Source organism: Pipra filicauda, unplaced genomic scaffold (assembly GCF_003945595.2).
Source record: "Pipra filicauda isolate LSUMZ 115617 unplaced genomic scaffold, ASM394559v2 scaffold9_size5747161_pilon, whole genome shotgun sequence".
Lineage (NCBI taxonomy): Eukaryota > Metazoa > Chordata > Aves > Passeriformes > Pipridae > Pipra > Pipra filicauda.
This window is the reverse complement of record NW_024105198.1, coordinates 3660306-3684911: the sequence shown is the minus strand read 5'-3', so window position 1 is coordinate 3684911 and position 24606 is coordinate 3660306. Positions and strand designations below refer to the sequence as shown.

The 24606-nt window shown below is 48.2% G+C and overlaps 2 long non-coding RNA genes and 1 pseudogene across 2 annotated transcripts; all 3 read right to left on the bottom strand.

Moving 5' to 3' along the window:
* Positions 1-9776: 9776 nt before the first annotated feature.
* LOC113988970 lies at positions 9777-21112 on the bottom strand (annotated as a pseudogene).
* Positions 21113-21701: 589 nt separating this feature from the next.
* On the bottom strand, positions 21702-22108 carry LOC120322542. Its single transcript, XR_005562308.1, has 2 exons — positions 22066-22108; positions 21702-21987 (listed from the first exon to the last, which is right to left on the bottom strand). It is a non-coding gene; the product is annotated as an uncharacterized LOC120322542 (long non-coding RNA).
* A 72-nt stretch (positions 22109-22180) lies between these two features.
* Positions 22181-23681, bottom strand: LOC113988969. The gene is made up of 3 exons (XR_003541078.2): positions 23494-23681; positions 22683-22777; positions 22181-22216 (listed from the first exon to the last, which is right to left on the bottom strand). It is a non-coding gene; the product is annotated as an uncharacterized LOC113988969 (long non-coding RNA).
* Between the last annotated feature and the right edge of the window lie 925 nt (positions 23682-24606).

Genomic DNA, 24606 nt, shown 5'->3' with positions numbered 1-24606 from the left:
CGGGCTGGGGGTCAGGAAAAGCCCTGCCCTGCTTACAGGGCGGGCTGGGGGTCAGGAAAAGCCCTGCCCTGCTTACAGGGCGGGCTGGGGATAGGGAGAGCTCCGTTTCCCCCCTTGGGTGAGGAGATGGGGGCTCTCACCCTCCTTACAGGGTTGCCCCTCTCTCCAGGCAGCCAAAGGAGCGCCATGGCCAAAGGCCAGCAAAGCAAAGCAAAGCAAAGACCCAGCCCTGCTTACAGGGAGGTCGCCCAGCGCAAAGCCAGCCGGGGCACCCTGAAGGTGCCCGCCGGACTCTTACGGATCCCTGCCCGGGGGGGGCCAGGGAGGTGCATTTGCCCAGAGGGTCCCTGTCGTGCCCCCTCTTGAGCTCGACGCTGCTGCTCCTCTTCTTCGCTCTTGCCTCAAAGTTCCACTGCTGTCTCTTCTTTCTTCTCCGACGGCTTCTGCCAAGGCAGGAGGACACAATTGAGCCTGAGAAACACCAGCTCCTCCCCAAGAAGGAAACCCGGTCCCTACACCCCCAGAGGGAGATCTCCAAGCCACTACCCACCCACAGGCCCCCCCAGCTCCACAAACCCCTCCAAACTTCACTTGGTCTCACCAGAGCGACGCAGTCCCATCCGCTGCTGGGAGCCGGGCCCTCTGGGCAAAGGCAGCTGGGCATGCAAGGCAGTGGCCAAAGAGGCTGCACCCCCGCTTACAGGGGGCTCCGGCCGCTGCCTGGAGCGCAAAGTGCCCGGGACTCCAGGGCACTGGCCCCGACTTACAGGGCAGCCCTGGGCCCAAAGGCCCGCGGAGGCTCCTTCTCTCCGCTTCGGGGGCACCTGACCCGCTCCCCGCTAACGGGGCGGTCGCCCCGCACAGGCTGCCAGCTGAGGGAGCACAAAGGCTCCCAGACCCGGACCCTGCTTACAGGCGGGTTCACACCCAGGGAGCCACGGAGCTCGGCCTTCCCCCGAGGACAGGGAGGGCACACGCCCAGCCCCACGCCTGTGAAAGGGTGGGGACCCCACGGGACACCCGCCTGGTTACAGAGGGTCCCTCCAACCGCCCGCCGGGCACGGGGGACGCACAAAGCCCCACTTACAGGGCCGCCCCCGAGGCCCGGCACTCCCAACAGTGGCCTGACGGCCTAAGGCCGGAGGGGGGGGTGGGGATCACGCTGGCACATCACCAGCAGGACAGGCAGCCCCGCAGCGCAGGCACACGCCCAGGCCCTGGCTACAGGCGGGTCACGGTGCCTGCACCACCACTAACGGGCTTCGCTCTGTCCTGGGGAAGAAGGGGCAAGGCTGGGCCCTGTCTCCACCCGTGGGTTCAGAGGGCACCCCCCGGTTGCTGCACAGAGCCCCTCTTTCCCTCCTGGGAAGTCTAAGCTACACTAGCCTCACTTTTGCTACGGGGGATAAAACACAAGCTCACTTGCTCACTCACACCGACAAACACAAAAACACAAAGGGGGAACGTCCCAGAAGAGGGAGCAGGTTCTGTGCAGCCAACGCGTGGGGAGCCATCCCTCCCTCTGGGCAGGAGAGCAGAGCCTCAGCCCTGCCCCGGGCTCTGCAGAGGCCAGAGGGGCCTCAGCACACGGAGGGGCTTCACAACTGGCCCAGGGACCAAGGCCGTGACACGCCCCAGCTACAGGGGGTCACTCTGGCCAGGGGCCATAAGCAGGCACAAAGGTGCCAGGGGGAAAAGCCCTGCCCTGCTTACAGGGCGGGCTGGGGGTCGGGAAAAGCCCTACCCTGCTTACAGGGTGGGCTGGGGGGCGGGAAAAGCCCTGCCCTGCTTACAGGGCGGGCTGGGGGTCAGGAAAAGCCCTGCCCTGCTTACAGGGCGGGCTGGGGGTCAGGAAAAGCCCTGCCCTGCTTACAGGGCGGGCTGGGGATAGGGAGAGCTCCGTTTCCCCCCTTGGGTGAGGAGATGGGGGCTCTCACCCTCCTTACAGGGTTGCCCCTCTCTCCAGGCAGCCAAAGGAGCGCCATGGCCAAAGGCCAGCAAAGCAAAGCAAAGCAAAGACCCAGCCCTGCTTACAGGGAGGTCGCCCAGCGCAAAGCCAGCCGGGGCACCCTGAAGGTGCCCGCCGGACTCTTACGGATCCCTGCCCGGGGGGGGCCAGGGAGGTGCATTTGCCCAGAGGGTCCCTGTCGTGCCCCCTCTTGAGCTCGACGCTGCTGCTCCTCTTCTTCGCTCTTGCCTCAAAGTTCCACTGCTGTCTCTTCTTTCTTCTCCGACAGCTTCTGCCAAGGCAGGAGGACACAATTGAGCCTGAGAAACACCAGCTCCTCCCCAAGAAGGAAACCCGGTCCCTACACCCCCAGAGGGAGATCTCCAAGCCACTACCCACCCACAGGCCCCCCCAGCTCCACAAGTCCCTCCAAACTTCACTTGTGTCAGGGCACCAGCAGCATTGTCAGCTGCAGGGGCTGCAACGAGGGGGCAACGGATGCACTGGTGTTGCGGAGTCAGGGGGGTCCTGTAACTCTTTTTGGCTGCGCAGTGGCCGTGAGACTTCTGCAGAACAATGGACACAGCCAGCTTACTCCTGTCATGAGGTGGAAGTTAAAGTGCCTCTTCCGTCACCACCAGTTCAACTAACAGACAACAAATGCGCAACAGTTAAAACACCACCGTGGCACTCCTACCAAGAAACCAACCCACAGCCCTCGCCAGCCTCAGAACAGCTTCTGTGCTGAAGATGGCCTGATAGAGGAGGAAGATTAGAAATTGACACCCTAGAAATCTTAGCCAAGTTGTGGCAAACTGAACTCAGCGAGATGAGAGAACCACAAAGAAGACAAGCAGTTTTGGATCCTGCAGAAGAGGAAGAACAGCAAACATGGCTACAGCTACTACTTCAGCTCGAAGAAGAGAATACAGACTGGGAAAGCACACAAAACATATTCCTGCCCAAGCCGAGACCATCAGTGAAGTCAAAGCTACCAGTGTTAAAATGGACAATATATATATTGGCTACGTTGCTAACAATAGCAGCTGTTGGTTTTATGCTGTGAGAATTTCAGCTGGAACAACACAATCCACCTACTGACACAACCAACAATCTAAAGGTAACATTGCAAAACACAGTACACATACAACTATCAGCTACCATATTTAATTTACTAAGTCACAAAAGGAGAACTTTACTAATCAACAAACTATCTACTATTATAAAAGGTTCTTTTGTGTTACGGGGGGGAAGAATAGAAATACTAGGAGGGACCCTTAAATCGAGTATTTACTTCTCACTATTTTAAAATGCTGTTAGACAATATGCCATACACAACATGGAAAGCCAAACCTAAACAAGTAGCAAAGAAACAACCAATTACAATTTCAACTGCAGAAACACATAACCCTTTACACACAGTCACTGCAAAAGCCTTGAGAAAGCAAAACAAACAAATCCCTCATACAACACAAGCCCAAAGATGCCTCACAAGGCTGCAACATACAGCAGTACACACCTCCAAATCCATTCAAAACACAAACATGCATAAATTGGCCTATACTCAAATTAAACAATTAGAATGGCAGGCAAAGACAGCAGTATCAAACATTTTTAACAAGAGAACAGATGTAACCTTACAATGGCTCTTAAAAAACATCCAAACCTGTTTAACAAGTTTTCTTAAACTAGCACCTGTGGCAATGAACTTGCCATATACAATATGGAAAAAGTCCTGCCAGAAATGGACTGGTGAGGAAAACAGCTCAAACCCTATGGAAACAGAAGTTTTTACTGTAGTTTAAACATGTCTCAACATGTTTGTGTATTTTCTGCAGTGTCACTGTCTCCCAGACACCCCCTGTGAAGCTATTGTCTCCCATACAAGGTGTCCTGGGAAGGTGTCCCGAGGTGTCCCATTGGTCCTTTGTTTAACCCCTTCCTATCGGCTGTTGACCCCTTACCTGATGGTTTCTTTTGTGTGACCCTGAACTTGTGATTGGTCCCCTTTGACCTTCCTAAAAGCCTTATAAACCCCAACCCCACAATAAACTTCCTCTTTCGTCCCTCCCAAAAAAAAAAAAAAAAAAAAAAAAAAAAAAAAAAAAAAAAAAAAAAAAAAAAAGCTGCAGGCGGCTCCTCCTCCCCTCGCTGCAAGCACCCCCAAAACAAAACAGAGACATCATAACCAGCAATAGCCCAGACATTAACCCTGTTTTTATTGGACCCACTGAAATCACTCATTCTGCAGAACAGAGGCTGCCTCAGTCAAAGAGGAAGTCAGTTAACAGCGGATTTTTCCCAAAGGCAGTTTCATTGCAGCTAAACCCAAAAGTGGCCCAAGAAACAAATAGCCCTAAATCTGTGATACAGTGGCCTTTCCTTAAAACAGAGGTGAGGCATTTACACACAACACTAGAAAACCATATAAACACAGCCTTGCTACGTACAAAAACCCTTTCACTAATCTATCAATCTCTCAAAGTAGAGAAAAATGGATTTTCATATTTTTTACCCGTCTCAGAGTGCAAAAAATTAGAATTTTTGAAAACCAAGATTTTACAAATGACTTTTTAGTTAAAGAAAAGGATAAAAAACACTTCTTGCATAATTGCCTTTGCAAAACAAGAAATAATGTGCTGCCCCTCAAACATAACTATGGTTTACTGCTTAACAACTGGGTGGAATTAGATTTTGTCATCTTCTGCCACTATTCCTGTTCCTATAAAAACTTTCCTACTAACTCTGTGGCTAAACAAACAAGTGACTTGCCTTTTGGTGAGGAAAACGACAAGCAAACCCCTCTCATCTCTCACTCAAAATCTCCTTTCTTACATAATATGGGAAAAAGAAAGCAAAACATAGCGAACTAAAACTTTGTTAACTATTCACTCATAGCACTGCCTTTTACATTTTTAAGAAAATATAAATTTTACTTCTAACATTTGTGGTTTTTTCTTTTTTGTTTTCAAATCAGTTTTCTTAAAAGTACTGTAAATTGTCTTCTTAACAATAGAAATAAAGGGTAGAAAATAGTTTAAAAACATTTACACATGGAATAAAATTTAGCATCTCACCATTTTAAAGCCCAATATATTCATTAATTCAGATTTTTTAAAAATAAACTGGCTGATACAAAACTTTCATTAGGTTTAGCAGTTTCATATTCTTCTAGCTATGCTAAAGAATGCAAGATAAACCTTTATCAATCAGCAAACAAAATTGCTACGCATATTACAAAAACTGGAGCAATATAAGCAATTTACTAGGGAGATAAATTTGAATTAAATAAATTTACCCACAGATTGTTTCAGCATAGATTGCATGCTGATTACCAATCAATTGCTGGACTCAAGATGAAAAAGAAGATTTGAAACCTTCTTAGTGTACAGAGAGAGAAAAATTCTCTTTGTTGCCTAAAAGTTCTTGCTATTGCCTTTCACTATGTAAATTGGTGTCATTTTAACCAAAAACATTTAAGTTTATTTCCACAAAACCAAAACATTACAGCTTTAAATTTTTTTTTCCTATTTTTTCATTAATTTCCCAGTAGCCTTATTTGAATTATTAAAAATAAAAGTTATTAGAAGTTATTAAATTCTCAAATACATCCACATACATGCAATTATCATAACAATGTTATTCGAATAATAAGTATAGAATCTTAAACATCCCCATATTTGTTACATTCAAACATTCTCAAAACATTTTGCAATCACAGAACAACATACATAATGTCAACAAGAGTGCAAAATAGCTGCTTGTAAATTGCAACTACCTGAGAGACCCAATTAAACCTGGTTACAGTTGCTCTAACTGATATTATTAAGAAACGGGGACTGTAAAACATTCCAAAAAAAAATTTAACAGGACCAACAATGGAATCTCCAATACAAAGAAAACTACACAACAAAAGATGTAGTAAGTAAATGGGACACTGAGACCATCTACATCTGGACAAACTAAAGAAGACAATGTAACAATAAGGTACAAACCGTGGACCGGGACTCTATATAAGTTTTACAACTTACTCATATATGCAAGACATTTAAATTGTTTTGTAATTAACCTATGAATGTTATAATTGATTCACGCTATGCTACTTTCACATCTTGAAGGCTCCTTCCTTCGAGATTTCACTAACCCTCATTTACCTAGAAAAATACGCACCACATAATTCCTTGTTAATCACACAAAATCTAACTCTTACATAAGACACATCCATTCACACACATTCCAGATAGAATAATACAACACACACTAGAAAAAGGCAAAAGATACTACCAAATACTAATTTGTTTTGCAATTTCAAACATTCCAAAAACCATAAACGCAAACAGTGATCCTGTATGTTATTCAACCAAAGCTAAAACAAATCTCACAAATCAGAAGATATTCCATTCCACAAACATGCCACACTCACCCACAGAACAATTGTAAAAAGAGCACACTGCACACTAAAAGAAATGCTTCAAAGGCAAAAAAGAGGGGAGTTGGTATATAGCCCCCAGGAACGCTTATGGAAAGCATCATATGTTCTAAATTTCTTAAACTGTGATGATACAAACCATAGCAGGTATGAATACCAACATAAAACTCAAATACTTTCATCTTCCAAAGCACCAGTTATGATTAAAAATCTAATATCTAGGCAATGGTCAGGACCAGTAGATCTCAGAACTTGTGGGAGGATATATGCCTGTGTATCCAAGGGTACCAAATTACAAAGGATCTCTTCTAAATGTGTCAGGCCTTATATTAGCCCTCCCTCACAACTGAAACAATCATCGGAGAAAATGAGTGAAGAAATCGGATTTGAAGAAACATAACTAACAATAGTAAAAGGAACACACCACACATTGAGAAACATGCTGTAAAAACACAAAAAAGGGAGGGAAAGAGATATGGGTCTGGTCCCTATATGTGTAAATCTACATTAATACTTCTTCAAAACAGGAACAATCACAAAGAAGCAATAAACAGAACCAAAGGAAACACACAAACAGTAACCAATACAAACCCAAAACTCCATGATTCAAACACAATAAAGGGTTTAAGAATGCATGTGTTAGGAGAGAATGAAACAGTGGCCACCGGAATGTGAATGAGAAAGTTGAGTGGAGATATGTATGTGTGTGAATGCAAATACACTTTACAGCAAGATATCTTAAACACTCATTCAACAACACTACCTCAAACAACACTACTTCAAACACAACATCTACAACCCAACACATTTCCCTTTCAAATAAAGATGATGCCTTTACCCAATCACACAAAATTACCCTCAGATAAAAGATTCTACACATCTACAAACCCTGAGTAATTCAAGGTTGCTTGAATATTGCACGAACCAATAAAGTTGTAAACAGCTCAATAAAGGCCTTGTGATGATAGGCCCTGGTTTTTATAAACAGTTAAGATAAGATTGGTTACATTAAGGATGTTTAAAAAATGTATTGTTTTACAATTTGTTAATTATTTAGAGAAGGGGAGATGTGGCAAGGAATTATGGGAGTTGTAGTTTTCCACGTTCTCACACATGCTCAATCAATACTTGATTGTCATTGTTTGGAAGATCACGTGACATGCTTAAGCGCTGTATTTAAACCAAACTGTTTTGTAATAAACCTTAATTCTGCCCTGGCACTTGATTGTGTCACCGGCGGGGTTTGCGCCTTATTCACCACCTTACTCACACTTCACCTCACTTACACTTTACCTGAGCTCTTCCCTCAAAACATCCCCTGCATGTGCTTTCCAAGTTCCCTCAGCTTTACCTCTGTGAAACTCTCAGTCCCCTCTGTGTTACCTCACCAAGGATGACGGAGTTCAAGAAGCTTTTTCCTCAGTAACTCCACTGAAACACCCTGCTGCCCCTGCTGCTCAGCAGTCGTTACCTCTGTAACAGCCCAAAATCTGCTCTAGGGCGACACCACAACCTTTCATCGGCTTCGCTAAAGCGCCTTTCACCTGCTCCCGTCCCACAGACCGGGGGAGGAGCGGGACACCGAGGCTGAGGGGAGGGCGCAGCAGCAGCGACCAACCCGCCCTTGCTCTGCCCCACCCCGTCTCGTCTCCCTCAGGGCCCTCTCAGGGATCCTCCAGAGCACCCTTTTCGCCCTGTGTCCCTCACAGCACCTAAAGAGACACAGGAGACACTCACCCCTCGGGGCACCCTCTTCACCCTCAGAGATCGTCAGGGACGTAACGGGCACCTGCCTCCCCCCTCAGCAACATGCGGGAAACCTGCCTTCCCCTCAGGGACACAGAGAACACACACCTCTCCCTCAGTGACTCTCAAAGTTCCTCGCCGGTACTCAACGCACCCAGTTGCCTCTCAGTGATCCTCAGCAACAAACAAGGCACCTGCTTTCCCCTCAGCGACCCTCACAGCCCCTCAGGGAACCCTCTTCACCCACAGTGACCCTCCCAGAACCCTCAGCAACACACGAGGCACCCACTTTCCCCTCAGTGATGTACCAGACACTCACCTCTTCCTCACTGACCCTCAAAGCCCCTCAGTGACACTTGGGGCACTCAATTCCCCCCCCGTGACCCTCATGGACCCTCAGCGACACACAGCGCACCTGCCTCCCCCTCAGTGACACACAGGACCTCCTCCTTCCCCTCAGTGATACAGGGGGCACCAGCCTCCTCCTCTTGTGACCCTCAAAACCCCTCAGTGACACTCAGGACTCCGCATATTTCAATTTCCAAAATGTCCCCGACTCAGCTTTTCCCTCCAAGATTTTCAGTCTGTCCCTCACACTTTACCTGAGATCTTCCCTCAAAACATCCCCTGCATGTGCTTTCCAAGTTCCCTCAGCTTTACCTCTCTGAAACTCTTAGTCCCCTTTGACTTACCTTACCAAGGGTGACGAAGTTCAAGAAGCTTTTTCCTCAATAACTCCTCTGAAAGACCGTGCTGCCCTTCTGACGCTGCTGCTCAACACTGTATTACGTCTGTAACAGCCCAAAATCTTCTTTAGAGCAACTCCAAAACCTTCTGCCGAGCTTCTCCAAAGCGCCTTTTACCTGCACCCGTCCCACAGACCGGGGAGTGGCGGGACACTGCAGCTGAGGTGGCTGAGGGGGCTGAGGGGAGGGCGGGAAAAGCAGCGTAATGGCGACTGCCCCGCCCCGCCCCGTCTCGTCTCCCTCAGGGCACCCTCAGGGATCCTCGGTGACCCTCCAGAGCACCCTTTTCGCCCTGTGTTCCTCACAGCCCCTAAAGGGACAGAGGAGACACCCGCTTAGCCCTCGGGGCACCCTCTTCCCCCTCAGAGACACACAGAACACCCACCCTTCCTCAGTGATACAGGGGATACTCAGGTCCCTCTCAGTGAGTCACGCAGCCCCTCAGGGGTACACAAGGTACCCACCTCCCCCTCAGGGACACAGATGGCACCCACTTTCCTGGAACAATTTTTTTTTTGAATGATCAAGTTGGGATCATTCACACTTGAAAGTCCTTAAAAAAAACCCACATTTGTCTGAGGCACTTCACACACACTAACCAGATTTTTGAGATGAATTTTGGAATGCTCAGGAAATTACAGAAGCATGAAGCCTGTGAATAACTTAGGAGTATTTATGAAGGACTTGTAGTTAAAGGGCCTGTTAACTTGACATGATCCAGGTGCAATAGAGGAAAAAGGCAAAGGATTTCAGTGATGAAGAATTAAATTCATACAAGTAATTTATAGAAAATAGGCCTAATTTAACTATCTGACAGCCCTCTGCATCAACACCATACCAAATTAAAAAAAAAAAATAAAATTAAAAATTCTGCTAGTGCACTATTCAATAATTATAAGTGAAAAACTTTACTCTTAGATTTTTTTATTAACTTATTTTGCTTTTACAACCAGATTTCATACATTATATCCTAGTCAGTAGTTTAGCTAAAAAATTCCATCCAACATCCTTATAATCTGTAATAGAAACAAGCATAAAATAATTATACAGGAAGCAGGGAAATAGAGATTTTACACATCTAAATGCAATCTCTAGCAATTCAGGTCTTTTCTCAGGCTAATAATAGAGCTGCTTAGATTTAACAGTACAAGACAATTGCATGTCACAGAGTGGCATAATACAAAATGAGAAACTTTTAATATCTGTGAGAAAAATTACATTATTAGCATTCATAACATAACCTATAATGTACTCTATTTCCATCACTTAAGAGTAGTATTTGTTTCATCTATTCAGAGCAACTCTGGATATGAAGATCTAATTCCTGGACACAATCTTATTACAGCATCTGAGATCAACAGGACTGTTGTTGTCTTTCCTGCACTCACAGGACTTGTGGGTACAGACTCTGAGGACACATTCATGTTTAATTATTGTGAAAATGTCACATAAAGAAACGAGAAGAGCGCTAAATCACTGTACAAAGATTTAAATTGGAAGCTGGTAAGGTTTTAATAACACTCTGCTTGTGAATTATGCTTCCAATAACACATAAATGTATTATGAAGCTTTAGCTGGTATAAAGCAGTTTCTTATGGTTTAATGTATTTGAAAAGAGAATGGCTGTACTTTGTGGTAACAGAAATACCAATTATGTATCTAACTCTTAGTTTAATTCACTTAATGATAGCTGCAGTTAAGGCAAACACCAAGCTTAAATTCTTGCTCTTCAGTTTGTGAAAGCAGAGGACAATATTAATTCCCCATGTTTATGGGAGTGCAGTAATGGAAGCCTCCTCTTCCACAGGGACCCAGGCCCCTGCTGCACAGCCATGTGCCCTCATGGAGTGCCTCTCCCACCAGCTGGGCTCCAGCTGCACCCCAGGCCAGCTCCTGCCCGGTGCCCCATGGCCATGGCAGCTCCTCCATCACCAGCCATTCCCCCTCACCTACCACAGCACCTCCAGCCTTTCCTCTGTAGCCCAGGATATCCAACCACCCAACTGCTGCAGGCAAGGGTGGTGGGGCAGTTTGAAAGATGCTCACACACTTGGTGTATGAGATGCCTGTGCACATGTGTTGGGAATCTCTGTGAGGAGAGGTCGGGGCTGCCCCGTGCCCGACACAGCGAATTCCAGCCAGTTCCAGGACAACCCCACCACGGGGCACAGCTGAGCCCCTCACTGACACTGGTGGTAACAACAGACAGAGGGGGAAAAACTGCAGAGTGTGGGGGACAATGCGTGAGAAACGATCACCCAGGTCAGAGGTGGAGGAGGAGCTCCAGGTGCCCCTGCAGCCCCCAGCAAGACCGTGGTGGAGCAGACTTCTCCCTGAAGGACCACAGCCTGTGGAGAAGATCCATGGAGGGGCAGGGGAGAAGCATGAACTCTAGGTTGTGTAAGTGGAGAATGGCACAGGTGCTTGCTCTGCCACGAGCCATGTGAATTGTCCTTACAAGAATCGAGCCTGCTAAGCCCACCTTGCTTCAGCAGGTGAAAGCAACAGCAGCACCAGACATTTTGAGGATGGCTTTGTGGCAGACTTGTATAAAAAGCTGCTCAGCCTTCAGATTCTTCTTCATTTTACTGACTAATGAAGAGACAAGGAGCTCTGTTCTTGCAGTACAATTACCACAATAAAGAGTTCCTTAAAAAAAAAATCCCATGTTGTTATACTGGGTTCTAGCGACAGACTGTCCCTCTGAAAGAAAAATCAACACATTATGGAAAACTTGGAAGAAGGGATATTTATTGTATTACAAGATTTTTACCTCATGTATATATGGAAGTATTATTCTGTTAAAAAAGGCCTCATCACAACCCTGACTGAAGGGGAGCCATGACAGAGCCTGACAGCTCAGATTTGTCCTGACTGCTTCTTTTCTGATTTAAATAGCAGCCTCCAGACACAGCCTCCCTCCCTACATCTGCTTTAGCTGGAAGTAAGAACATCCAAAATTTACACAGACGGACCCCTTTTGGCCTCAGAACAGCTGCCAGCCCTTCAAAAGCCACCACTATTCTGTTCCCACAGTTCCATCATTGAGAAGGCAACCACAATATTTCATGTATATTTAATACTAACATGAAATATTGATTAGCCTTTCCAGCTTTAAGTTCTGTTCAGCATTTTATCTCAAACCTCAGCTTGGCACCAAAAAAACTGCCACACAACTGGAAAGATTTCAGTCCCTAAATCCAGGAAAACTACAGTCAAGTGAGTTGCTTCTTAAAATCACAATTAGAAGTTTATTTGCATAATCACCACTCTTACACTCTAAATTATCTTTTCATTGCAGCAATACAGGAACTTTTTAAGAGATGTTAAAGGATTTGAGCCTGCATTATCTCATCACTCTTATGCAACCTGTCAGTAAATCAATGTATTGTGTATGACTGGACACGGCTGGCGTATCCTTCCTAGCTGTCTACCCCAGGAGTAAAACCCACTGACATTCTGGGCATTTCAGATCCCACAACTCAACCTCCAGTGCAACACAAAGCCCTCATACTGCAGCATCCCATCTCTAAAAAGAGTGCAAACTGGACCCAGCCCAGCCCCCTGACCAAGCATACAGGCTTTAAGGCTACCCCTTGGGCATCCCTGCCTGCCTGGACAGCCTTGCCCTGATGATCAGGGTACCCACAGCCTCTGCCACCTGCACAAGGGGCATGGGGGGTGAACAAAAGCAAAAACTCAACCCACACCAAGGTGGAGGATGCACATTGAGGCACAGTTGGAATTATACAGGAGGCATGAGTGGCACAGCACAGATTCTGTGCCAAGGCACCCACTGCAGAACAGCAGTATGAGGAAAGAGCAAGAGTGCTTCAAGATGGGGACACAGCAGCTGGGGGAACAAGAGGTGTCCAAGGAAAGGCTAGAGCCAGCCTGCCACACCTGCAACCCCTGTGTCCTACCACAGGAGGAGGGGGCTGAACCTGAGCACACCGTGCTCATGGGCACCCCACCTGGGTACTGGCACTGTCAGCTGGGGGACACAGCCTGCAACAGTCAGGCCCTCACCCAGCTCTAGTGGAAGCTCTGGAAGCTGCAGGCCAAACAATCACACCTCAGTGCTCATCTGCACCAGAAATGATGCTTTAGTGTGCCAGCACCCTCCTTGCCAGCTGTGAGGGCAGGGAGAAGTTAATCTTCAGTTTCTCCCCAAGGTGGACAAACAGCTTACATCCAGCTCAAAGAATTGGGATGTGTTGTTTAAAAAAAATAATTTAAAAAGTTTACAGCTTGCAGTGTGAGGGGGAAAGGGCTTGTCTTCCACAGGCTCCAGCTACTTCATCCACTCCCCACCAGACTTCTTTGAAGAAACAATGTGCTGATACATTAAGAGCCCCTCTGAATAATAGTCACACTTCTGTCTTCTACTATGACTCCCTCCAAAACTCTACCTTTCAAGCCCAGAAAAAAAACCTCAACCCCCACTTAAAATATGCATTTTGAAATCCAATTAAAACTGTTCTCTGCTATATTAACCACTGGCTAATCAACATCCTTTCCTGGCTTTAAGGAGAGCAGCTGCCAAGAAGTGACCTTCAACTCACTCACACAGCAGAGGTTTTGTTAGAGACATAACCCTGAAAGAGATGAGTTCCAGCTGAATGTTACGTCATGTTTTAAGATGTTAAACATTTTAAAATATGCAAGTCACTTAAGTTTTAAACAAAGTGCTAAAATACAAAGACCAAAGCTTTTCCTTAATTAAGACAGTATATTAATTCTGCTTATCTCTGCTTTTGCTGAAACAGGTGACATTACAGCTCACTTCACATGTCCATAGCCATTATTCCCTATTTCACACTAAACTTCCACCTTCCAGGTTTTTTCCAGGGACAACTTTCATTTGAGCAAGCCTCATGTTTTAACAAGAGGAACTCTCACCAGTACCCATCTTCTCCCTAATGGAGTAACAGACCTTTACAATTCTTGTAGTTCCATAATTACAGGTATAAGATGTAGGAATTCCTCCTGTCTTTAAACAGTGCCAGTTCATCTCAGAGGGTTAAAAAAATAAAAATCACATCTTATGCAACAGACTAATAAAAACACTACATATCAGCATAACAAGCAATATGTAACTGGCAGTTCTGCTTGTGGAGGAAGTTTTGCAAAGCCTCCTGGTGTCAAGCATCTGGAACACCTCAGCATGCTGTAAAGTAATAGCCCAGCTCCTTGCTTGCAGAAGAATCAAGTGTGTATTCCACATACTTAGCACTGCTTTCCCTTGTGTCAGCAGCTCCTGTGAACAGGTCCAATCCATCCAGACACCTTCCATCTCACAACAGTGGTATACTTGAAGAAAGGGACACAAGTTTCAGTCTATATATGTGGAGGATTAAATGCAACTAGGCAGGCAGGATAGAACCATAGGAAAGTCCTTCAGGAACATCCTTGTTCAGTCATTTTGTTTGCTAGAGTTGCATCTGTGACACAGAAGTGCTTACTTAGGACTGTGGGCTCAGAAGGGGGCTGCAGAAGCCTTCCAAATTCCAGAGGCACAAGGTGGGGATACTTCTATATATCCAGAGTCAGCTGAATGAAGCAAACAGCTAAAAAAATTCCTTTGACTTTACCTGTGTTATCAAATATACTCAATAGCAAGATCACTGCATCTCAGCTGTCTGTGCTGACACTTCACAGAAACCAGGAGAACATTATCAGCTGCATTTCACATTCTCCTTCTCATCAGCATCTGAATAGGTGTGTAGTGAATCCTTTGGGGAGAAAGAAGACATAAAAAAAAAAAAAAAAGGAACAGATTTCTTTTGTGCCCACTTCCCCTTCATTCCTTACTGCAAGAGGAAGACCAAAGAATCCCAGCCTATCCTTTCACCCACAGTGCCAGGTAGTTTTATACAATCCCAAAACTACTGTAGCTATTTTACCACCAAGAGCTGCCCTGCCACATGCTCTCTCTGCAGTTTCATCTCTCCTGCCACTACAAGTTTTAATTTGAATGGTCTTGCTTAGGAAGAAAAAGAAGCATCTCAGGGCCAACATCTCTCATCTTGGTAGCACAAAGCAGGCTTTGCTAGCATGAGGTTTTTCTTTACCTGGGTTAAAAGCTGATGACGCCTCAGCTGTCTACAGAAGTGCAGCACAGAAGGATCAGCTCTCACTACTTTTGGGTCAAAATCCAGAACACGGAGACCTGCAAGGCTGCGGGCTCGGGAGAGGGCTACCTAAGCCTACCCACTTTCAAAGACACGAGACAGGGAGATTTCCACACAGTCTAAAGACATGCCCTGCCAAAGACACAGAGAACTTTGTTACAGAACAAACAAACAAGAACACTGTGCTGTACCAACACTAACCTGTGAGTCTGTCAAAGGTACCGTTCTTGGTGTAAGGGCTTGATTAAAAAAAAAGAAAAAAACAAAGAAGTCTTTTGTTTTACTGTGTAACTGATTAAAAGATGAGAATCAGAAAGGAAAGGCAGTTTCCTACTGTCAGTAAATTGCTAGCAGATAGTAGAATCCACTAACTCCAGAGAACCTCTTGTTGCATGAAACTCCATAAATCCCATCTAATCAACACAGCAGGGAAAGAAATCCTGCTGGTTTCACTCCTAGTAGTTAACTAGAGCAGTCACCATTCCCAAGCAGTCCTCAGGCAGATCAGAGAGTTTGGGTTAGGCCTGTCTGCAGGGCTGTCCTGGGCACAGCAGAATTTACAGCCTGCCCTGGTTTAAACAGTGGCACAGGAACAATAAGCAGTGGCATGGGAACAAACTCACAGGTTTCCAAGACCAGTATTCATCAAAGTGTATGAAGTCTTCTGGAAGGGAAGGAACTTTGAGAAAGTTACACTGTTACATTGAAAAAAACCAAACACACCCCACCAAAGAGCGAGTTCAGCCCAAAGAGAGCTGTGGCTCTGGCAGCTGCCTCAGTTATACTGTAAACCTCAGGGTCTCTAGTGCCGATGACTCTCAAGGAAACACTGCTCTCATCAGCCCACAATGGTAAATAATGCTGCTTTATAGTCCAACACCAACTATGCAGATGGCAGCACCCCATGGAAACTCCAGCAGTGTATCTAGTCCATCTGTGACCCTATAGGCAGGCATCATGAGCAGATGAGGTGCAGCTAAACACACATATTCTGGAGTTCCCCCCCCAACAAGGGCCTTTCAGCTTTCCCTTCTGTTTTACCAGCAATGCAAGCTCACCCAGGAAATAAGGCTTATGATGGTGTGCAAGTCTTTAGACAGTTGTATAAGGACACCCACCTGACTCTTGTGAATGGAAATGGCCCATGCCAATTTTAAAGGCAGCTGTTGACGGCTCAGGTGAACTCCTGATGGTCCTTTGAAGACCCATTTCTCCATTCTTATGACCTGTGTGACCCCACAGAGAAACCTCACCTTAGGCAGCCCTGTAGGAATGGGAGCAGGAGAGAAACAGAGATGTATTCCTGACACTCAAAAGCCAGGAAGTCAGCAGCCTAAGAACACTTTTTTCCCCCCCTCCTAAACCAAACCTAAACCCGCAGACAGTAAATAGCATGCACTGAAATGATGTTTGGCACCTACTTAAGGCAGGAGAATTAAAGTCAGGTAATTTATCAGCTGAGATGCAGAGAAAAATACACATTGCAGGTAGCAGAACATTATTCTTTGAGAAAAAACAAACAAAAACTTGCTTGAACAAAAGAAAACAGGAAATGCAAGTGAGCACCCACATCTAGACAACACAGAAAAGCAAACACAAGAGGCCCATAGATAGCTACAGCTGATGCAGTGCATGACATAACAGCTGGTGAGAGCCCCAAGCCTGCAGAGATCTCCTCCCTGCTTTCCCTCTAATTATTCTTACCAGGCAGTAAACAAAGTTGAGAAGTCATCAGCCATCAATGAAAAATCGTTTTGTTATTTTTCCCCCTCTTCCTTCAACAAGAGATCAAGAAGCTCACTTACCCTTCTGTTCACTTTCAAATCCTACAACAACGCCTCGTGCCCCGTTCACCAGCCCCTGAGACACATCCAGATTCTTTGCCAGCATCACCTACAGAGAAAAAGAAAAATCCTTCAGTGCACTGGGTTTACAGCCTGTTCAGCCACCTGCAGTTAAGCTTCTTTCCAGGAAGCATAAGCACATCAGGCTGATATGACCATATCATCCTATCCTGCCTATTGCAGGAGAGAGCACCATCTCCAACTGAAATTATTTCACAGCCTTTCCTTCCTAGGATTCCTGTTGATGGAAGGGTATGGACAGATTGCTCCAGGATCAATATGATCAGGCAAAATGTCGGATTTATTAGGAGAAAGACAGATTATATAGTGCTCATGACGCTCAGCTTCTTGTTCACACAACATTGGTTACATAAGGAAAACATGCTCTGTTGTTCCCTTCTAATTGGACCACAACAGGTGGTCATAGGAGATGAGAAAACTTTATTCACCTGCCAAAAACTCTTCCCTGGCATCTGGCATGAATCCACCTTTGTTCTAACTTTAGCTCGAGTAGCCATCTTAGTGGCGCAGTAATTTTTACTATCTGCACCCAGCCATGCCAGGGGAGAAATCACAGAAATGCAACAGTTTCTGTGCTACGACAGATTCCCAGCTATTTTACAGCATTGAACACTTCACTTGAGCTGCTTCCATCCACAGCTATGAGCTGCCTATGCTCTCTGCTACTGAAAGCTTCTAAACCTGATTGGAAAAGTGTGTCAAAGTCACAGCAATCATCATTGTCCCCAAGACATGGACTGCACTCAAATCAAACTCATTTTCTGTTTCGATAAGATTCCAAGCAGAGAAAATATAAAAGATTGGAATAGAATCTTCTGTTGGCCTGGCATAGACATTCTATATTGAATCTGCATTCTGTGTATTAATCTACTCTATATATTTATCTGATATTCCTTTATTTTTCTTATACCATTTGATCTGCTGTTCTATTCCATGTGTATGTACACACACTTACCTGAGCTCCAAGCTTCAGCTCAACTCTACCACCCACAGGACACTGAGCATCAATTAACTTCACTAGCATTGGGTCACTATCCAAAGCCTCAAACGTGTGCACTTCTCCTGTTAAGGAAAGAAAGACATAACAAATTGCAGCTGTTGAACACATTATACACAGCATGACAGGAGGCTCAGCATTTATTCCTAATAGCAATTTCTCTTTTAATATCCATTCTGCTCTGCTGCTAGGACATCTTCACACAAACCTTGTCACATCTAACAACAGAGAGCTCACTACTGCCTCTCTTCCCAACAGAATTTGCAGAGCATGAAAAGGCACAGGAATCAAAGGCCAGCAGTAAATAAGAACTGAGCAGCCAGCATTTTGAGCATATGACTAGTTTCATTTGCTGCCAACATCAGATCACTAAAGGAAGTATCCAGAAAATATTGCCAGAAAGGGAGGCAAAAGTTGAGAAAGCCCTTAATAAGATGCAATAGAAAGAAAAAGCAGAGGTGTGGAGGCAATAAATGACCAACCCTGTTTCATAGCAATCAATGAGCTTGCTGTCTATTACATACCAAGAAGTGACAATGAATATTTAACCAAAAAACCGAAGTTTTTCCCCAGGCAGCTGAACTCCAACACACAGAGCTTTGACTGGTGCTGCTGTGCATGACAGAACACTAGTTCTTCCTGACACCACAGTATCCCCACTGCATCCACTCAGAGCTCAGCCCCAGAGCCAGCAGTTTCCTCCAGGGAGTTCACCTGATAGCTGTTGCAAGCGTCTCTCATTAGTTATTTCGACATCATCTTTATGGGTGCAGAGCCGTGTAGCCAGGATCCCATCACGCTCAGACCTGTTAGTAGCTGTCTGCATCAGCTGCCTGGTAACCTCCTCTGTGCACCTGGTAACCAGGAAAAGGGAGTTATTCTTTAAAGTGATCAGGAACAGGTCTTCACACAGCTGGATCTGTCTGTGAAAGCTGCAGGCCTCCAGAGAGGAGGACAGAGAAAGATATATAAAAGTTGGAGAACAGTGCCAGTGTGTGGGCCCTGGCCACTGCCAGCTCAGGATTCATTGAATTAACTCACAGAAATCAAGGAGGAACCCTAGAAAGTGTCCTTCCTTACCAGAGCAGGATATATGAAATCTGCCTATGTTAACTAAAGCTTTTATAGCTTTTGCCCCCAGCTTCATATACCTGATAGAGCTCAGAAAAGTGACAAACTGCTCTTTCTTCTGCTCCATAGGTGGGGAGCAGAGATTACAAAGAGATGAGCTTCTCCTCACCTGCCTAAACGTATTGCACTCAGGAGTGAGACAAAGGTCTTGTCAGTCTGTCGCCGCACTTCAGTCAGCTCCATGTTTATGTGGATACATTTCCTCCAGCTTTTTGCCTGCAAAAATCATTCTCTGGTTAAGAAAGAGACAGACTTGAAGTATGAGAATGAGTTCAGGGGCAGTTTTGTACCTGGAAGCAGAACTTGGTTTCTTCATTAGCCTTGCAAACTGGAGGTAGCTGCAAGAAGTCCCCACAGATGATTAGCTGAATTCCTACAAAAGGCTCATCCCGTTTTCTGACTGCCCTGAAAGAGATGGAAGAGAGAAGTTTTGAATGTCCTCCAGAACCTGGACATACTCAGATCTCAGAAGTTACTTGTTAATCTGTCAGGATATTCAAATATACACCACCTGCATTTAAAAGATGTTTATCCTCAGCTGAATCAGAAGAGCTCATACAATTAAGCAATGGTAAGACATTAAATTTGCCTTGCTTACCCACCCAGATGCCATTACCAGTCTTTCTTTGGTGGCTGTTATGCTACAGCTGCTTCTCTCTGCAAGAGAGAACTTCTGGGAACAGCTGTATTCTGGACTCAGCTCTATAGACAACACTTAGCTCAGGAGATGGAAAGAGCAACTAGAACAGCCACAGCTGTGAGTGAAGATGGGACACAATCAAAACCTATCTCATGATAAAGATCTGCCCAGATGCTATGATTCCATGCTTCCTTGCAGTCCTATGCCAGCAGCTGCCTTGTAACAATTCACAAAACCCGAGGAAGGAAGTAGCCTGGAAATTTAGGAAAATTCATTTCAGTTAGTTGTTTGACCTGACGTTTGCTTACCTTGCCACTGCCTCCAGCCTGTCAAAGAACTTTCCATCTACCACTGAGATCTCATCGATGATCAGGTGCTGGCAAGCCAGCCAGTGCTGGCGCACCCCCGGCCTCTCCGCCAGCTGAATGCACTGTTCCAGCGGTGCCTTCCCAGAGCCGATCCCTGGCAGGGGAGAAGAAAGCAAAGCTTTGGGAAGCTCCTGATTTATTGGGAAGGGAGTGAAAGCTCCCAGCCCCTCGCTGTCGGGCAGGCATTACCTGCAAAGGCATGGAGAGTGGTGCCACCGATGTGGCAAGCGGCCACTCCCGTGCTGGCTGTGGCATAGGTGACGTTCGGAGGGAGGGAGCCCACGATCCTCTTCAGCAGGAGGGACTTCCCAGTCCCTTCGAGGAGAGAGAAGCAACAGGTCAACAGCGAGGCCCCAGGGCTTTCCCCAGCGAGAGCCGCCGGGCGCCCTCACCTGCGCAGCCGGTGAAGAAGATGCTCTTCCCGCTCCGCACGGCTCCCAGCACCGCCTCCTGCTCCGCCGAGAGCCGCGCCGGGGGCCGCCTCTCTGCGCGGGGCACCGGCGGGACAGACAGACAGCGGTGCGCTGTGAGGGCAGCGCCCGAACCCGGGCCCGGTACCGGGGCCGGGGCCGCCCCTCGCCCCGGGACTCACCTCGGCGGGGCACTCCCCCCGCCCCTCCCCGCAGCCGCGGCGGGGGCCGGGGTTGCGCAGCAGGTCCCGCTGCTGTACCGGGCTGATCACGGCGAAGGACGCCGGCGGCCGCTCCAGCAGGCGCGGGGGGCGCGCCGGGCCCCGCGACCCGGCGACCACTTTGAGCCGCAGGAGGCGGAGGAAGCGGCGCAGCGCGTCCGGGGGGCAGTCGGAGAGCAGGACCTGCGCGCCGCCCGCCCCTCGGCCGCGAACCGCGTGAAGAGCCGCACGGCGTCCCCGCTCAGCGCGAAGCTCAGCACCGCGGCCACCGCCGCCCACCACCCGCAGCACGGGCTGGTGCAGCTCGTTGCGGCCCAGCAGCACGGTGGCGTCCCGCAGGACGCGGCGGCGCGGGCCGCAGCCCCCCGGCAGCGGCTCCTCCACGGCCGCCGTGCAGAGCCAACTGCGCCGCCTCCATCGCCCCGCCGGCCGTTTGAACGCGCCGCGTGCGCCGCCGCCAATCGGCGCCCGGGGGATTTAACCCGGCGGCCAATGGGAGGCGGGAAAGCGAGCCGGCCAATGGGCGGCCCCGCGGGCCCCACGTGAGGCGTTGCCAGGCAGCGGGACGCGGGGTCGGCGCGGCCATGGCCGCCCGCGGCGGGCAGCGGGAGCGGCCGGACGCGGTGCAGCTGGACCGGCTCCTGAGCGAGCGGGTGCACAAGGAGATGCGGCACCGGAGGCTCTACACGCAGTACACCGTGAACCCGCTCCAACCCGGTGAGGCGGGGGCGGGCCCGCAGCGCTCAGCTGCGCGGCGGGGATAGGCAGCTGCACCCAGGAATGGCAGCAGCGGCCAGGGACGGGGTAGACCTGGAAGGAGCAACCGGAGGGCCTTTATTTCGCCCGAGGAGCCGGTCTGCACACTCAGAGGCAGCAAGGAGACATGCCCCGGATAGCCTTTAGTAACCTTGGAGAAGTGAGGCAACTATTTAGGATGCGGAACCTACAAATCCTGAGCAAATACAGAGCCAAGATGGGGTAGAGAGCCCAATCACTACACCACGTTCCTTCAGCCCTTGGACCTTCTACCTGTCATTTCAGAGTCACAGAATATCACAGTCCGTGCTGGCACAGACAGGTGATGGGAGTATATTCATTCAGGTCTAGCTTTTGCAGTAAAACAAAAACCAAAGGAAAATAATTTCCTGAGACTTGGCACTCACAGGCCACCACTTGGGTTGGGGTGGGACTTTGGTGTGGTGAACACAGGCAGCTTTAGGTAGAAGGGCCTTCAGCATGCTTAAGCCCCTTGCCTTCCTAGGAAATTGCCATTAATCAGTATTTCTAACTCATTTTCTGCTATTCACGTGCCGTTCTTCCTTTACAGCTTCAGTGAAGTAGCTGGATCCACACTGGGGAATAACCAAAAAGAACATCTGCAATGATACATATTCTGTACCTGGCTGTGATGCTAAATTCATGTTATTCACCTGTATCATTTCTTTCCAGTTTACACAGTCACCAGGAAGCTTCAGTCTTCCCCTGTTGGAAGAGGTCACTTAAGACTTTCGAGGGGCCAGATTGCCAAAGCCCGGCCGGTCCATTCCCATGAGGAAAGGTAGCTTGGTCTTGGACAGGATACTGGGGGGGAGACCCAAAATAAAAGTTTAATTTAAAAAAACTGCCTACAATAGAAAGCAATTCAAACATAGGGCAGACAAGACTCGTGTAAATCTGAATACATTTGACTTCAAAGGATAATTATTTCCCTCTGCACCTAACAGAATGTCATTTTCACCCAGGTCCTGCTTACCACTGTCGACAAAATGTGCTGACAAAATTTTTCATGATGCCAGTGGAGAGATATTAGAGCACACTGCACAGGGAAGCTGAGCCTGCCCCATCCCTGGAAGTGTTCCAGGCCAGGCTGGATGGGACTTGGAGCATCCAGCCGGGGATGAGAGCGGAAGGTGTCCCTGCCCACAGAAGACAGGGTGGCCTTTGAAGGTCCCCTTCAAACCAAATCACTCTGTGATTCCCCTCCAAAATAACTACCCAACAGACACAGCAAGCAAAGCAGAAGGACTGCGCTCCCAGCTTTTCTTACCTGCAGGCACACAGCACATTGAACATAAAAGCCACAGGGTTAGTCATGTGAGAGGTGTCCAGCATACCCACGGCGACCGAAGGAAAACAGGGAGCCTGGGAACACGGAGTAAAAGACACTTTAATTAGGACTACATTGAGCACTAGCCAGGTCATTCACGCAGCTTCGCTGTCCAGTCATACAAAAAGCACACACCGAGGCCTCAGTTAGGATGGCTCCTGATGCTGACCAGGTGAATACCTCCATTTGCCCCGGGGGTCAAGAATAACATCCCTGGGAAGAAGTAACCCCGAATAACAAAAAGGCAAAATTAGTGAAGCACGGGGTCCTCTTCTGACTAGATTACCACCAGCATTCCATAGCAAATGCCACGACTATTCTGTTACAGACGAGAAAACCCTGTTCTCCCAAACAAACAGCCAGGAGATTTATGGGCACGCCTGAAAATCTCCTGTGAGAAATTTGTAACTAAGAAGTATGTGCTATCTTGAGTTGAAGGCAGCAATTTGACAGATGCTTAGTACAGCAAACTCTTCAGAAGAGGAATTAATTGCTGCCTATTTGAACAGCAGGTGAGAGAAAATGACAGTCTAATAGAAGACAAGAAAAGCAGAACTGGAATCAGCAGCCTTTTCTTCCATCTCTCCCGAGAAAGTCTAGTTTACCTGTTCTAATTCTGTGCCCTTTTCTACATTAAACTTAGACCAAGGCTGAAAAAACAACTAGAAAACACGGAGAGAAGCTTTTTAGAATTTCATGTGATTTTCCCAAACCGATCCCAGAAAAGCAGAACTCGGTAGAATGTACTCACCTCGAGGCCTTTGGTCTTTTTTTCCATAAGCTTCATCACCTGATTGAAAAAGCAGAGTAGACTCGGTATTTAGGCTCACAACAGGAAAACTGCCCCTTCATTTCCTAAAAGAAACTACATTAATCTGCACAGCTGCAGGCGCGTCTCCAGATGTTAAAGCCTTTCAGCTTTTCAGAGGGTGAGAATGCCCTGCTAAGGAAGGCTGAAAAATGGCACAGGTCAAAGAGCCCCTTGATTTTGTCTGTGTTCCAGTCCCTGGCTAAAGAAAGGGCAGAACCACCGCAGGTGTTGCTTGCCTTTTCCCTACGAGGTTTTGCCAGGCGCTGGGCCAGCCCGGGCACTGCGGGGGAAGGCCGGCAGTGGCCAAAGCCCGCCGCTTTCCCAGGGCAAGCGTCGCTTGCGAGAGCGCCCCCGAGCGCCGGGCCCTGCCTCACAGTCGCCGCCTGGCGGACACGGCCGGGAGCGGCACTGCAGCCGCGCGCGGCGCTGCAGCCGCGCGCCCCCCCCCCCTTGGCGAGACCCGCGGCGCCTTTCGCGCGTCCGGGCCTTTCTTCCCTAAAACCTGCCCTTGCCTAGGAAAAGCTGAGCAGTTCACAGAGTTGCTGTTTCCAGCCCAGCTTCCCAAAGGATTTCTCTCTCCCGGCAGCACAGACAGGGTCCCCGAGGCAGCGCAGACCCTCCCCGCGGGGGGGTGTGGTGCGTGTGCAATGCCAGGGCACATCCGAACCCGGCCCTGCGGCGGCACGCAGGTGCGAGTTTCTCCGCAGAGGCGAGAAACTTGCCTGTCGCTTCCCCGGCCTGCAGTCCCCGATGGCCGCGGGAGAGGCAGAAGAGCGGCCGCGCCCACCCGCCGCGCCCAGCTTACCCCCGGGGACGATCTCCGTCGGATCTGCCGCCGTGGGTCGCTTCCGGGGGGGGGGGAAGGCGGCGGCGCAGCCCCGATAGCATCTCCAGGGCACGGCGGGAGCGGGGGCGGGAGCGGGAGCGGAGCGGAGCGGAGCGGAACGGGGCGGGCGCGCGCGCCTGGGGTCCACCACCACCCCCCACCCCGGCCGGTCGCCGCCCCTGCCCTGCCCGGCGGCCCCGAGAGCTTCAGGCCCGGCCCGGCCAACG